We start from the raw sequence: 16,356 nt of genomic DNA on the forward strand, positions 1-16,356 counted from the left end.
CGAATACTGGAGGCAGGCGGTAGAGCTCTCCTGGGGCCAGTGTCAGATGGTGCTGCTGGGAAGAGGGGGAGATCAGAGGATGTGGGGGCAGTGGTGGGTATGGGGATGAGACCTCTGGGGAGAGAAGGCCATACCCACTATGGGTACCAAGCTTAGGGGACTTGGGAGAACTGGAGTTCTTTATGAAAAAGGAGACCAATCCTCAGTGTCCCAGGATCCTCTGTCCAGGGTCCATTGCCAGCACTGATCAGCACCCAGGTCACCCACTGAGGTTGGTGTGGGTCCCTCTGGGCTGCAGCCAGAGCCAGGAAGAGCTGGATAGCCATCAGCTGGAGTACTGCCATTTGGTGTCAGGATAGCGCACACTTGCAGCTCATGTAGCCAGGGTCACTCTCATCAGGATGATTGAGCTTCTGCAGTTTGTGCTGCTGAATCTCACATGCCAGTATGTAGAAGGCATCCTCCACACCCTGCTGGGTCTTGGCTGATGTTTCAATGTACGTGATGCCATAGCTGCAGGCAAAGTCCTGGGCCTGCTGAGACTCAACAGAACAAGCTGTCAGGTCACACTTGTTCCCCACCAGCACCATTGGCATATCGTCTGAGTCTTTCACCCACATGATCTGCTCCCTGTAGTGATCACTGTCTTCAAAGGACTTGGTATTGTTGATGGCAAACACACAGAGGAAACCCTCCCGTGTGCCCATGTTCTGGTCCTGCACGGCACTATACTTCTCTTGACCTGTTGGGTCTAAGATGTCCAGCGGACATGTCTCCCCATCTATGACCACCTGTTTCCGATAGGAGTTCTCTATGGTGGGGTCATAACTTGTCCACAAAATGGTTCTGGATCAGCTGGATGGCCAGGGCACTCTTTCCCACACCACCACTTGTATCCTGTCATCACTTCTATAGGGACTGCCACTCCAGGAGCTCCTGCCCCACAAGGGGAACAAAGGGGTCACTGGGGAGCAGAAGGCCCTGATTGGGGCCCAGCACAGGCGTCCTTGTATCCCCGAGGCTGGAGCACCATGGCCGTAGCATGCAGAGTAACTGAATATGGTGGCTAATTCCCCTTTCTGTTCTATTGAAACAAAAATATATTTGTTTGCTAAAGCATGTAAAAATGGGTAATATCTGTTTGTCAGAGAATATTTGGCTCTGGGTCTCTGGGGTTAACTCCCTATGTTTGTAAAGGGGGTACCTTTAGGAAGGGCTGGCATGCCTTGCAGTTATGAACTATCTTTTAAGGTCAATATCCTAGGTCCTGATGCCAGCTCGTCGGCATGGTGGTTTCCCTCAGACAGAAATCCTGAGAGCCCAGAATGCCCTCCTCATATGTTGTATGGAGCATGCCCATTCCTCCAGTAATCCCCTGAGGGCAACCGTGAGTGGGGAAATTAACTACATACTGCGTTGGACTCTATCTATGAACTCCTGTAGGGGTTCGTTGGGTTTTTGTCTTCCCCCTGCTATGGAGATTCAGTAGGCCCTTCACCTAATGTGCTCCAGGCTGCAAGCCCTGCTTGTCTAACCTGATCTCAGTAAGGCCCTTGCATGACTGCCTGTTGGACCCCCGTAAAGTACCCTTCAGCTGTACCTAATAGCATGTCATAGGTGATAGGGATAGGGGGGTTGGCTGCCCAGTTGGCCTCTGCCCTGGTCTGGCATTCCTCCTTAGAGAAGATGTAGTGGGCTCTGGAAAGACGACCTTGATCAGATCTAACCAGTCCTCTGAGACACGGGGATTACAGGCAATGTCCTGTAGTAAGATATGAGCCCATGGAGGGCCTGTTCCATCTTCCACTACTGCTTTGCAGAGTTTTTTGCGATCTTTAGCGTCCCAGGGGCACCACTCTAGAGGTCTATTAGGGCCGGGGGGCCAAGTTTTCCCCTGGCCCATGCCTCCCAGTGAGGGGCTGGTTGTAGGGGTCCATATCGTGGAGTTCTCTCCTTAATGCCTCAACCCCAGGGTCCCAAGGTGGAGGGCCAGAATCCCTTGGGGCACAGGGCTCAGGCTCAGTGTATTACTTTTGCTTTAACCTCTACTGTATACTTCTCTGCACATCTCTCACACTCCTCACAGAATTTGCCCCAATTTTTTCCTCTCAGAACCTTCCCCATTCTTTTTAGCCCCCAGGAGGGGGACTGTTTTTCTTTCTTTCTTTCTTTTCTAACCCTTGGGGAGAATCATTCCCCCTCTTTGACTCTTTGGGTGGCAGAGAATCTGTGTGAAAAGCTGCCTTAAGAGCTGTGATAGTAGGGTAGAAGCCCAGGGGCGGCAGTATGCCTAAATGTTTCTCCCTTTCTCTTGCCAGCTTTTGCATTCAGGCCCAGATGCTGCAGGAGAAAAGGTTGGCATTAGGCACCCAAGAGGCAAGGAGAATTATAGTCTCCCAGGTGGCAATAGCATTACTTTTAGAAATTGCGAGCCCTCTAGACTTAAATATATAATGCAGGGCCTTGAGGGCTGACTTACCACTTGAGGAGGTTGCATTACCCATACTGAGGGATTCACATACCTTTGAAGACCTCTTGCCCTGGCCAATTGTGCTTTTGAGCCCAACGTGGGGTCTTACTCCACCGGGAACTTAGGTCACCTCTGAAGAGGTGGCCTGGAACCGAGGAAAGGTAAGTGCACCACTCGCCCGTTTCCCAGGCTTTCTCTTACCAGGAGACAATCAGATGCAGTGGGGAGTCAAGTCGAGCAAGAACTCATTTATTATTAGGCAGTGAGCCTCTTTCATAGCAGAAAACCTCAGAACCCTGGGAGGAGGTGGAAGGAACCAACCAATCGTTTGAAAGGTCACCCTATGCTCATTTCTTTGTTTACGAGCTGTTTATGCACTGACGTCATCTCCTGATCTTTGTATCTAATCTCTGTGTAAACAACTTGGGCTAACTTCCTCTCAGCACCGTCTTTGTAGCTCATGTCATCCTATGTGCCCCACAATTCTCTGCATTTTGACCAGATGTGGGACTTTGTGATAGTCTCCATATGTTACAAAAGCTTTTTTGATGAGGGTGGGAACTATATTTATCTGTGTGTAAAAGATAGGTGTTAAGAAAACAGCTAGAAAGTATACTGGATTCTGAAACTTACAGTAGCAGGTTCACCTCTTAGATGCCCTTTCCAGGCCCAAGTGGTTGTTTATGTGTGGGGCAGCAATTTCCTATCTCCAGGTGGGGTGAGCCCAGGGCACATTTGCTCCCTATCTACCTAAAGGCTGAGAATCAACACATTCAGACATGTTGGAATTCTATATCCTTGGGTGTCTGCAAATGTCTCAAATGAGATACTTTTGCCTGGACACTTAACACTTACCAAATATCTGCCAATGAAGATAACTGCAAGAAGGCAGATGTCTAAGTTTTTATTGGAGAAAGGAACAAAGACCTGGTTGTGGGAAACAAGTATTGACTGTGTGACTGTTTCCATACACAGCTGGGGATGTTATCCAAATACCGTAAATGTATAGGGGAAGTTGTGCCCAATAAATGATCAATCACATTGTTAGAAATTCTTGGGGAAAGAATCAGATGGGAAGGCTACAAAGCACACAAGAAATTTACTTCAGGAAACAGCGAATCCATTCAAAAGCCAATATCACCAAAACTCCTTAAGTTTTGGCTTTAACCAGGGGCTCTGCTGGGTTAGCCTTGTCAGTGCCAGCTGAGTAATTACTTCTTATTTCTGTGGCTCAAAGCATTAGTCCCATTACATTTTTTTTAAAGATTTATTCATTTATTATGTATACAGTGTTCTGTGTGCGTGTATCCCTGCAGACCATAAGAGGGCACCAGATCTCACTACAGATGGTTGTGAGCCACCATGTGGTTGCTGGGAATTGAACTCAGGACCTTTGGAAGAACAGCCAGTGCTCTTAACCGCTGAGCCATCTCTCCAGCCCCCCCCTATTACATTTTAAGCTATTGTGAACAGCAGTTTTTCTTATTTCTTTCTCAACATGTTCATTGTTGTCATTTGAAAGTGCTGCCTTGCAGAAAGGACTTATGAGGTCTAAGTATTTTCTTGGACGAGTCTTTAGGATTTGTGACATGTGGGGCAATATCATCTGTGAGGGAGGATCATCTGACTACTTTCCTACTCATATCATATTTCTATATTTATCCTTTCTTTCAGTCAAGACCTTGAAGAGTATATAAAATAAAGCATAATCAATGAGGTATGAATATATATATATATGTACACATACGTAGGCAGTCATATGCATGCACTTATACATGCATATATACATGCACACATACTCTCACATAAAAAAATCATTAAATAAGAGGCCAAAAATAATCCTGGAGCAAAACAATAAAGTGCAGCAATTCAATTTGTCAGACAAAAGATCCTAGTACAGGGCAAGTCTCTGAGTGAAATTGCTAGGCAGCTGCTCAGGACCTTCACATCCCTCCAAGCCCACACCCAGGCATCACCAGCCCTGGTGACAGTCAGTGTCCTTCTTTAATGTCTCGGCACAAAGTATGAAAGCCATCTCATCTGTGTAGCCAGTACATGTAACCTATGTAGTCTCTGAACACAAACTGTGTATGAGCAGGCACTGGAACAGAAGCTTTCCATTGCATAGTATTCAGAGAACCACCATTCTGAAAAGACAGCAGGCTAAAGCCCTAAATCCTGTCTTCCATCTCATCTCCACCCAGCTAACATTCTGGATCAGAGGAGGAACAGCAGCATACAGCCATTTCACAGATCAGGTTCTCTCCCCTCTGTCAGTACATTTCTGATATCTGTGTCCCAGGAAGTGATGGCAGGGAGCAGAAAGGTATTTAAGGCATGAGGACCAGGAACTAGAGTCAGTTAAGCTTTTAGGCTTTTGAGCAGCACAGTTCAGCTGAGAGGCATCCAGTCTGAGGAAATAGGATCAGCTGAGGAATTGGCAAGGTGAGGTAGCTGTGGCTTGTTCTGCTTCTCTGATCTTTCAGCATTCACCCCAATACCTGGCTCCGGGTTTGTTTTTATTAATAAGAACTTTTAAGATTCGTGCTACACATGATTTTTTCTTTACTATCCCTTTACAAAACAAGACAGAGATGTGCTTTTACAACACCTACTTATAATTATGCCAAGCCTGTAAAGAGATATCAATGAAAAATTCTCATGCAAGGAATGTTAAACAGTCCAACTTAGTGTCCATATTTTGTGCCTCAACCACTGACTGGAATTGGTTCATAAACAATTTTATCAATCCATTAATTACCATTACATGGATGATATTTTATTGGCTGCTTCTGAAGCAGAAAAAATTTTACTTTGTTGGGGATTACAGATTACACCTGAGAAGATACAGAGGGGAAATTCTGTAAACTATTTAGAATTTAAATTAAGTCAACAAAAATATCCAACCCCGGGGCTGGAGAGATGGCTCAGAGGTTAAGAGCACTCACTGCTCTTCCAGAGGTCCTGAGTTCAATTCCCAGCAACCACATGGTGGCTCACAACCATCTATAATGAGATCTGTGCCCTCTTCTGGCCTGCAGTCATACATGTTGTATATATAATAAATAAATAAATCTTAAAAAATCCAACCCCAAAATTTCAGATCAGAAGACATCAATTGCAAACTCTTATTGGTTTTCAAATATTATTGGGAGATATTAATTGGGTATGACTCAATACTGGATTGACTACTCAAGAATTAATTTTCTTTTTTCTTTTTTTTTTCTTTTTTTGGTTTTTCAAGACAGGGTTTCTCTGTGTAGCTTTGTGCCTTTCTTGGAACTTGCTTTGTAGACCAGGCTAGCCTCAAACAAACAGAGATCCGCCTGCTTCTGCCTCCCGAGTGATGGGATTAAAGGCATGCACCACCACCGCTCAGCTGAATAAATACTTTATTTCAAGTTTTGCATGGTAATTCAGATTTAGATAGTCTGTGAGATCTAACAGCTGAAGCAGAGAAAGAAATGACTCAAGTGAAAAAAAGATTACCTGAGGCATATCTGGATCAATTAAGTCCTAAACTTGAATATATTTTAGTTATGTTACCTTCTACCAATACCCCTATTGGACTTACTATGCAAACAGAGTATAATATTTTAGAATGGACCGACCTTTTTTTAGCCCAAAAACATTAAAAAAAATTAAAAGCTTATGTAGAAAAATTGGTTCAGTCTCTGTGAGCAATTATGAGACCTGGTTAGTTGTTCATGAGGCCCATGTTTTTGACCTCTTGGACTCCTGTAATCCTTCCTCCTCATCTTCTGCAGGATTGCCAGAGATCCAGCTATTGTTTGACTGTGGTTCTCTACATCTGCTCTCATCAGTTGCTGGATGAAGCCTCTCTGATGATGTTTATGATGGGCTCCAGTATATGAGTACAGCAGAGGACCATTAGGAATAATTTCATTGAGTTATTTATTTATTTAATTTTTGGGTTCATATTCAGCTCTATCCTTGGTCTCTGGACTTTCCCACATCTGATTTCTGCCCCGCCCCAGACAGTGCCAGGTGTGGGCTCCGTCTCATGGCATGGGTCTCAAGCTACACCAGTCATTGGTTGTCCACTCCACAAGTTCTGCCCCAGCACATCTAGTTGAGGTTTTTGTGGCTAGGTTGGTGTCCCAATCACTCCTCCTTCAATGGTTACAGAAGTTGGCTGGTTCAGGTGTCCACATTACTAGGAGTCTTTGCTAGGATCACTCTTGTAGATTCCTGGGAGTTTTCATTTACTTAGTTTCTACCATGCCACTGAAATGACCCCCAATTCCATGCCTCTCCCAGGACTCTCTCCCCACTACCTGATTCCTCCTGCTCCCATCTCCACCCACTCCCAGTCCAACCATGAAATCTTTTTATTTCCCCTTCCCAAGGATACTCATGCACATCCTCTTTTTTTCATTTTTCTTTATTAAGAATTTTTCTACTCACTCTACATAATACCCACAGATCCCTCTCCTCCCTTCTCTCACCCTCCAGTCCTCCCTCACTAGCCACCCCACATCACCCAAATCAAGGTCTCCCATCGGGAGTCAGCAGAGCCCGGCACACTGAGCCTAGGCAGGTCCAAGGCCCTCCCCACTGAACCAGTGATGCTGTGCAAGGCATCACACTACAGTCACTGGGCTCCAAAAAGCCTGCCCATGCAACAGGGACAGATCCCGTTCCCCCTGCCTGGGTGCTCCCCAAACAGTTTGAGCCAAACAACCATCTTCCATATCCAGAGGGCCCAGTTCAGTCCCATGGGGGCTCCACAGCTACTAGTCTATAGTTCATGGGCCTCTATTAGTGTGGCCGGTCATCTCTGCACATCTTCCCATCATGATCTCCACGTCCCCCGCCTGCAGAATTCCTCCTCTCTCTCATCAATTGGATTCCCAGAGTTCAGCCTGGCGCCTGGTCTTAGATCTCTGCATCTGCCTCCATCAGTCACTGGACAAAGGTTCTGTGATGACAGCTAGGTTACTTGCTAGGCTGGTCACCAAAGTATACCAGTCCAGGCACCCTCTGGACCACTGCCAGCAGACCAAGGTAGGGTCATCCTTGTGGATTCCTGAGAGCCTCCATGGCACCCTGCCTCTTCCTATTCCCATGATGTCATCATCGATCATGGTATCTCCCTCCCTTCCCTCCCACTCTGTCCCTGTTCCAGCTCAACCCTCCCATTTCCCTATGTTTTCATGCCCCACTTCTCACCCTCCACCACCCCACCAACTCCCAATCCGTTCATATAGATCTCATCCACTTCTTCACTGGGTCATCCATGTGTCCCTCCTAGGGTATATCCCTGTTAGCTAGCCTCTCTGGAGCTGTGGGTTGGAGTCTGGCCATCCCTTCCTTCACATACAGTATCCACTTATGAGTGAGTACATACTATGTTTGTCCTTCTGAGACTGGGTTACCTCACTCAAGATGTTATTTTCTAGTTCCATTTATTTGTCTGCAAAACTTATGATGTCATTGTTTTTACCGCTGAGTAGTACTCCATTGTGTATATATGCCACATTTTCTTTATCCATTCTTCAGTTGAGGAGCATCTAGTTTGTTTCCAGGTTCTTGCTATTACAAATAATGCTGATATGAACATAATTGAGCATGTGTCCTTATGGAAAGATTGAGCATTCCTTGGGTAAATGCCCAAGAGTGGAACAGCTGGGTCTTGAGGAAGACTTACTCTCAATTTTCTGAGAAACCACCATACTGATTTCCAGGGTGGCTGTACAAGTTTGTCATGCATACCCTTTTGAGCCCTCCTTGTTACTTAGCCTCTGGGGCTATGTATTGTGACATTATTATATTTATAAGTGAGTACATACCATGTTTGTATTTCTGGGTCTCAGTTATCCCAACCAGGATGATTTTTTTCTATTTCCATCCACTTGTTGTCAAACTTTATAATGTCCTTGTTTTTAACAGCTGAATAATGGTCCATTGTGTAAATGTAGCACATTTTCTCTACCTCTTCTTTAGTTAGCGACATCTAGGTTGTTTCCACTTTCTAACTATTATGAATAAAGCTGCTATGAACATAGTTGAGCAAGTCTCCATCAGGAATGGAGGCATGTTCCCCTTTCTTCACATACTTGCCATCATGAGCTGTCACTTAAGGTCTATTTTTAATTTAAAATGTATTTGTTTTTCTAGACAGAGTTTCTCTGTAGACTTAGCTGTTTCAAAGCTTACTCTAGAGACAAGGCTGGCATTGAACTCACAAAGATGTACCTGCCTCTGCCTCCCCAGTGCTGGGACTAAAGACACATGCCACCAACACCCAGCGATCACTTGTATTTTTTAACTTGGCCTTTATGAGGGATGTATGATGCAATACCTGAGTCATTTCGATTTGTATTTTCATGATGACAAAGGGTGTCAAACATTTTTAAGTACTTCTCAGCCATTTGAGATCCATCTGCTGAGAAATCTCTATTTAGATGTATACCTAATTTTTAAATTTATATTATTTAGTTTGATGTCCAGTTTCTTAAGTTCTTTATATATTTTGGGTATTAGCCCTCTGCCAGATGTGCAGTTGGTGCAAATCTTGTCCCATTCAGTAGGCTGTCATTCGGTCCTATTGATGGTATCTTTTTTCTCATAGAAGGTTTTCAGTTACATGAGGTCCCAGTTTTTAACTGTCAGTCTTAGTGCTTCTGCTATTGGTGTTCTGTTCAGAAAGTTGTCTCCTGTGCCAGTGAGTTCAAGGCTATTCCCCCACATTCTATTCCATAAGGTTCAGTGTTTCTGGTTGTATGATGTGGTCTTTGAATCACTTGGATTGGAGTTTTGTGCAGGGTGATAGATATGGATCTATTTGCATTTGTCTACAGTCCAACATCCAGTAAGGCCAACAGCATTTATTGAAGGTGTTTTCTTTTTCCCATTGTATATTTAAGAGCGCATAAGGAAATTTTGTCTCCTAATATCTCAAAGTCCTCTAGTGTCCCCAGGAACCCAAATACTACCAAGTTTCCAATGGCAACCAGACCCTGAAAGGTCCCCACAACCCCAAGTGCTCCCACGAGCACATGGGGAACATACTTTTCATAGGCATCTATGTTGAATACTTTCCCAGGTCCTCAAACACAGGGAAAGTTCCCAGTTGTCCCAAGTCCACCAAGGTCCTCTTGTTCCCCAATAAGTTATATTTGATAAGGTTCTCTGGGCACTCTAATGCACAGAGACAACCCCAAGACTCTAAAGAAACCATGTGTACACCAAGGAACAAAACTTTTGCTGCAAGAATATTTTGATATTCAGTGCATGTACCCCTGCCTGGAGCAATGCATAGAACTGGCTGATAAGATTCTTGTGATTGCATAACAAATTCAGGTATGACCCTCTCTTATTCCTCTCTCCTCAAGCTGGAATAATCACTCTCACATTAGCTACCAGTACACATATCAGAATCCTACAGTGATGCTTTACTGCTTGTGGCAGCTTGGGACAGTTAGAGAATGTGTATATATGTGCATCTGGGGCTGTTCCGTGAATTCTGATTCAACTGGGGTACATCAATGAAGTCAAATTATTGCCTCCCAGGGTCTAAAATATCCTCTATCTCAATGGTTTGCAATCTTCATAATGCTGCTATCCTTGAACTCATGTTGTGGTTCCACACAACCACAAAACTGTTTTCATTGATATTTCATAACTATAATTTTGCTACTGTTATGAATCATAAATATAAATATCTGATCTTTCCAATGTTCTAAGGCCACCCCTATGAAGGGTCATCAACTCCAACAGGGGTTCTTACCCACAGCTTTAGAACCACTGTCTTAGCTGAACCTTCCTAGTCCTTTGGTGTCAAGTCTCACTCGTCTTCCCTTCTTACCTCCTTTTTGACATCAAAGGCCTCAGAACTCTGAGTGTGGGTGTGTGGCTATAGCCAGCTTTCCATCCAGCATGTTCACCATATGGCCCAGTTGGGGGCACTCAGTTTTTCCTCTGACTTCTCCTTTGTCCTCCTAGATCTGGATCAAGATCCACAGTGGTAAAGTAAGTACAAAGGGGAGAAATTTCATGACAGTCCAGAGGAGCGCCTATGATAGGTGGAAAGTGAATGTTTTCTAAGTCATCCCATTTTCTTGATTGCTTAACTGTCCTTATCTTTGTCAATGTAGATTTCAAATCTCTAGGCATATCCACTGTGAGCTGACTAGCAAAATCAACCCCGGCCCGGACAGTTCTCTCCATAGTTACCAGACCCAGGAGTGTGCCCGTTGTCATCTTCAAGGGGACCTGCTTGATTCTCAAGCCCCAGCTGCAGCTACAGACCCTGGTCAATCTGAAACAACTGAAGCCCTGACTGTCTCCCACAGTTACTGAGGGTCGAGCCCCAGCTGAAGGTCCAGTTCCAACAGCTGCTGCAGCCTAAATTACAGAGGATGCTCAAGATCCAGATCATTATCTGAGCAGCTCTTGCAATGAACCCATGAAAACCTGAAGACTTCAGGGCACTCACAGCCTTGAAGTTACATCCTGACTCCACACAATCCCTCTCACCCCTGGAACAAGAACCCTTGGTGTTAGCCAAAAAAAAATCTCATTTGCAAGAAAGATGTGGGACATTTCTGAATGTGAGGATTGGGGATTTGGTGCCCCTTTGTCTTAAGTACTGCAGGTCATGTCCTTGTGTTGGTTTGTAGATAGAGTCAGCAGCTCACTCCTGCTTTACACTGTTTTCACATGACGACTTAATTGTGCCCTGACTGAGGAATTTATTATTTTGTCTCTTATATGGGGGGGCTCTCCTGGAGCTCCTGGCACTTCTCCCTCCCCCTTACAGAGTGTAGGGGTAACAGGCAGAAGCTGCCACCACACTCAGATCACTTTAATTTTTTGACACTGGTTCCAACTCTATTTTAGCAAGTGTGCCTGGACATTTTTATGAACTCACTTGTTTTGTCCCCTGAATGCTGGGATACTAGCTGCTGACTGAGAATTGAACAGGAGTTAGAAGTTCCTCAGAGATTTTTCTTTACCCAGTTTAATTGGCTTAGTTTTTATGGTCTATGAAATAATTATATGAATTTGTCTCTGTACTGAACCAGTGTTTACATATGTAGCCCAGGCTGACCCCTATGTTGTAGCCTTACTCCTCCTGCCTCCTGAGTGCTGAGATTCCAGGTGTGTGCTAAATGCCTGGGTTACCATGAACTTTTCTTAGTACTTAATGTTTTGTAAAGATATTTTATAGTTTCATTTATGTTTTTTTAAATAAAGTGCTTTTTGAGTAAAATTTAATGTGGTCAATTTGGCTACTTCTCATTGCGTACCTTCAAAACTTTAGAAAATTCTGTGACTAGAGACATCCAGTCACTGATTCCTTTCAGTGAGCTGGAGAGATGGATCAGTGAGTCAGAGTCATGGTTTAACCAGGAAAGCCTGGTTCAATTCTTGCTACCACCAGCTGGCTCACAATCATCCTAGGATCCTGGGCGTGCCTGGGTTGTACACACACATGTGCAGACTAACCACATATACACACACACACACACACACACACACACACACACACACACACACACATAATGAACAGATTGCTTGTTGATCTTGAAGGCTGGAATTTCTCTTCTGGAAACTTGGTCCTGAACCCCTTAAATGCCTATTCCTGCAGTTCTAGGGGCTCTGAAACCCTCTTCTAGGCTTTGGGCACCCATCCACAGAAGGCAGACACAATCTGAGAAACATAAATAAAAATGTAAAAATATCTTCCAAAAGAAAGCATTTAGCTGGGTGTTGGAGTACAAGCTCTTAATCACAAGATTTTGGAGACTGAGGCAGGCTAATCTGTACTAGTCCCAGGCTACTGTGGCCCATAGAGTGGGATTGTCTCAAAAAACACCCTTAGAAATTCATTACTTGATTTTAGATTCTATTTTAGTTAAATAAAAATATAAAATATTTTCTTCAATCAATTAAAAAATGTTCACACCAGAATTTCTGTTAGTGTTTATTTATTTACTTCTTTCTCTTTTTTTTTTGATACAGTGTTTTTCTGTGTAATATCCCTAGGTGTCCTGGAACTCCCTTTGTAGACCAGGCTGGCCTCGAACTCAGAGATCTGCCTGCCTCTGCCTCCTGAGTGCTGGGATTAAATGCCTGTGCCACCCCTTCTTGCTTAGTAGTTCCTTTTGTTGCTTTAAATTGTTTATCCCAGAGATAGAACACAGGTCACCAGGCTCTGTGGCAAACTCCTTTCCCTGAAGTCCCACTTCCTTTGCCCCCCTCCCTTTCTAATTTTATTATGACACAGTGTTTCACTGACTTTCCCAGACCTGATATTCAGTCTGGCTGCCTCACGCTGAGTGGCTGGCATTACAGATCTGTAACCCAAGCCCTGGTTTATCAGCTTTTGAGGGATATCCACATTGTTTCTATAGTGGCTGTTCTCCAACCTGCAACAAGTAAGTATACTTCTTTGCCCACATCTTCACCAGCATGAGGTATCATTCATTTTCTTTTTTATCTTGGCCACTCTGACTAGGTAAACATGAATCCCAACTTATATTTTCCATTTATCTGATGTGTAAAGACATTGAATTCTTCCTCTTCCTTCTTTTCTTGTTAATATTATTGTTTTATTATTTCTTTGAGACAAAGTATCTGTCTAGAGTCATGGCTGTCCTTGATCCTACTATGTTGACCAGACCAGGCTGGAACTCACAGATTTCTTCCTGCCTTAGCCTTCAGAGTGTTGTGATTAAAGGTATCTACCACCACAGGTAGCCTATTTTACATTGTTTAAAAGTGTTTCTCAGGCATTTGTGTTTCATCTTTTGAGAAATTTTAATTTAGTTTTATACTCTATTTTTAATTCTGGAAACTTGTTTTCTTTCTTTTTTATTACCAAGTTTTTTGAGAACATGTCTCTCTTCGTAGCCCTAGCTGTCCTAAAACTGTTAAGAAAGAGCAGACTATCCTGAAACTTTCATAGTTCCACTTGCCTTTTCTTCCCTAGTGCTGGGATTAAAGATGACCACACGATTTGCTAGGCTAGCTTGTTCTTGTAGTTTAAAAATTGTCTGTGTATTCTAAGTATTACTCATCTGTCAGAACATGTAGTATGAGAAAACTTTTGATGTTCAGACGGAACACACCCATGTCTACTCACCCCTCATAGGGAACCCATGACAGAAAAAAGTATGGATATCACCAAAGTCGAATTGGAGCTCAGCATGGTGGTACACACTTTTAATCCCAACCTTGAGAGGCAGAGGAAGGATGATCTCTGTGAGTTCAAACCCAGCCTGGTTTCTACTATAGCCAGCATTACTCAGAGAAACCCTATCTCCAGAAACATAAAAAAAGAAGAAGAAAGGACAAAAAGAAAAAAGTAGTGCAAGTTCGTGAACTGTGAGTTTTCTTGCATTCCTTATAGGTTTTTAGACACTGGGTATAGCAAACATACTCTAGTGCAGGTCACATGATCAGGTCAGCAGTTAATGGTTTAATGGACTCCATTAGGTGTCTGTGTGTGTCTTACTTATTTTCTTTTTTTATTTACTTCTGTATTCATTTTTATTAAAGATGATAATCCTGACATTTGGTAAGTTTGATGTGGGTAAGAGCAGGGGAGGGAAAGGAATATGATTTCATATATCTTCACATCTACACATTTGTTGTCTCAGAAGGTCTTTCTGTGTAGCTACAGCTGTCCTGAAAAGTGTTATGTAGATCAGGCTAGCCAACTCACAGGGATCCACCAGCCTCTTCCTCCTGAGTCCTGGGATTAAAGGTAGATCATATGCCAAAGTAATTAAAATACATTTAATACACTTTTCTCCTAAAAAGCCAGTAATAATATCTGAGGCCACCAATATGGCTCACTAGGAAAAAGAATTTGCCAAAAAGAGATTCCTGAAGGTATAATCTTTTGTGTTTGGATGGGATGGTCTATAGATGTCTGTTAAGCCCATTTGAGTCATAACATATGTGAGTTCCCTTATTTATGTTTTAAGTGTCAGTATGGCAGACCTGTGAGATTGGGGTGTTGAAGTCTCACACTATTAGTGTGTGGGGTTTGATGTGTGACTTTAAGCTCTAGTGACTTTTTTTACAAATGTGGGTGCCTTGTATTTGGGGCATAAATGTTCAAAACTGAGGCTTCTTCTTGATGGATTTCCTGTGATGAATATGAAATATAATTCTCCATCTCTTTTGATTAATTTTAGTTTGATATCAATTTTGTTAGATACTAGGATAGCTACACCAGCTTGCTTCTTAAGTCAATTTAATTGGAAGGTCGTTTCCCAACCTTTTGTGTCTGTCTTTGAAGTTGAGCTGTGTTTCCTGTATGCAGCAGAAGGATGGAGCCTGTTTTTCCTATCCATTTTTTTAGCCTGTGTCTTTTTATACGTGAAAGAGTCCACTAATATTAAGTGATATTAGTGACCAGTGATTGTTTATTCCTGTTATTTTTGGTGGTTGGTGTGTATTTCCTTCTTTGGGATTTGCACCTGTGGGGTTATATATTTAGTACACTTTCATGAGTGCATCTAACTGCCTTGGGTTGGAGTTTTCCTTCTAGTTCTTTCTGTAGAGCTGGATTTTTGATAGGTATTGTTTAGATCTGGTTTTGTCTTGGAATATCTTATGTACTGATAATGGTGATTGAAAGTTTTACTGGGTATAGTAATCTGGGCTGGCATCCATGGTCTCTTAGTGTCTACATAATATCTGTCCAGGACCTTCTGGCTTTCAGAGTCTCCATTGAGAAGTTGCTTGTTATTCTGCTGGGTCTGACTTTTTAAGTCACTTGGCCTTTTAATTTTGCTGCTCTTAATATTCTTTCTTTATTCTGTGTGTTTAGTGGCTTAATGGTTATATGGTGAGAGGACTTTTGTGAGGTCTATTCTAATTGGTATTTTGTAAGTTTCTTGTGTCTTCATAGGCATTTCCTTCTTTAAGTTGGGAAAGTTTTCTTCCATGGTTTTGTTGAATATATTTTCTACGTATTTGAGTTGGTATTCTTCCCCTTCTTCTATCCCTATTATTTTTAGGTTTAGCCTTTTTATGATGTCTCAGATTTCCTGGACATTTTGTGTTATAACTTTGTTGGCTTTATGTTTTCGTTGACTGAAGAATCTAATTCCTCTATTGTATCTTCTATGCCAGAGATTCTCTCTCCTGTCTGTTGTATTCTGTTGGCTACACTTGCATCTGTAGTTCCTGTTCATTTCCTCAGATATTCCATTGCCAACATTCCCTCTGTTTGTGTATTCTTCATTGCTACTATTTAAATTTTTAGGTCTTGAACTGTTTTCTTCACCTATTTAATTGGTTTTTGCTTGGTTTTATGGGATTTTTTAAGGGATATATTGATTTCTTCCAATTTTTTGTTTGTCTTTTCTTCAATTACTTTAATGGATTTTCATTTCCTCTTTAAAGGCCTATATCATCTTCATAAAGTTATTTTTAAGGTTGCTTTCTTCTGCTGCTTCTTCATTGTGACATTAAGGTCTTGCTGTTGTAGAACCACTAGGTTCTGCTGGTGCCATATTGCTCTTTATGTTGTTGTATTTTTGCACTGGTGTCTACCCTTTTTTTTTCTTCCAATACTTGCAAGAGGTGTCTGTGTCTGAGGGAGCTGTTCTCGGTCCAATCTGTGCTTGCTGTGTCTGTGTCTCAGGGGGCCACCTTTAGTGCAATTAGAGCTCTTGTTCCAACTGGAGATTGCAGATTCTGTATCTCATGGAGATGCTGAGGTAGTGGGGGGCATGGGTGGATTTGGGGGAGGGAGTAGGTCTTGTAGGGTCTGATGAGGGGTGTTGATGGTGAGGCCTGCCTGCAGGAGTCTTCCGTGCTGGCCTGCAAATGGAGCAATGATGGGGAGGAGCATGAGTTGTGCCCCAGAGCCTAGGTTCTAGAGACAGGACTCTCTGGGT

General features: G+C 43.0%; 1 pseudogene; it reads right to left on the reverse strand.

Moving 5' to 3' along the window:
* Nucleotides 1-216: 216 nt before the first annotated feature.
* LOC102906596 (GTPase HRas pseudogene) lies at nt 217-2,497 on the reverse strand (annotated as a pseudogene).
* Nucleotides 2,498-16,356: the final 13,859 nt, after the last annotated feature.

Source organism: Peromyscus maniculatus, chromosome 1, assembly GCF_049852395.1.
Source record: "Peromyscus maniculatus bairdii isolate BWxNUB_F1_BW_parent chromosome 1, HU_Pman_BW_mat_3.1, whole genome shotgun sequence".
NCBI classification, from domain to species: Eukaryota; Metazoa; Chordata; class Mammalia; order Rodentia; family Cricetidae; genus Peromyscus; species Peromyscus maniculatus.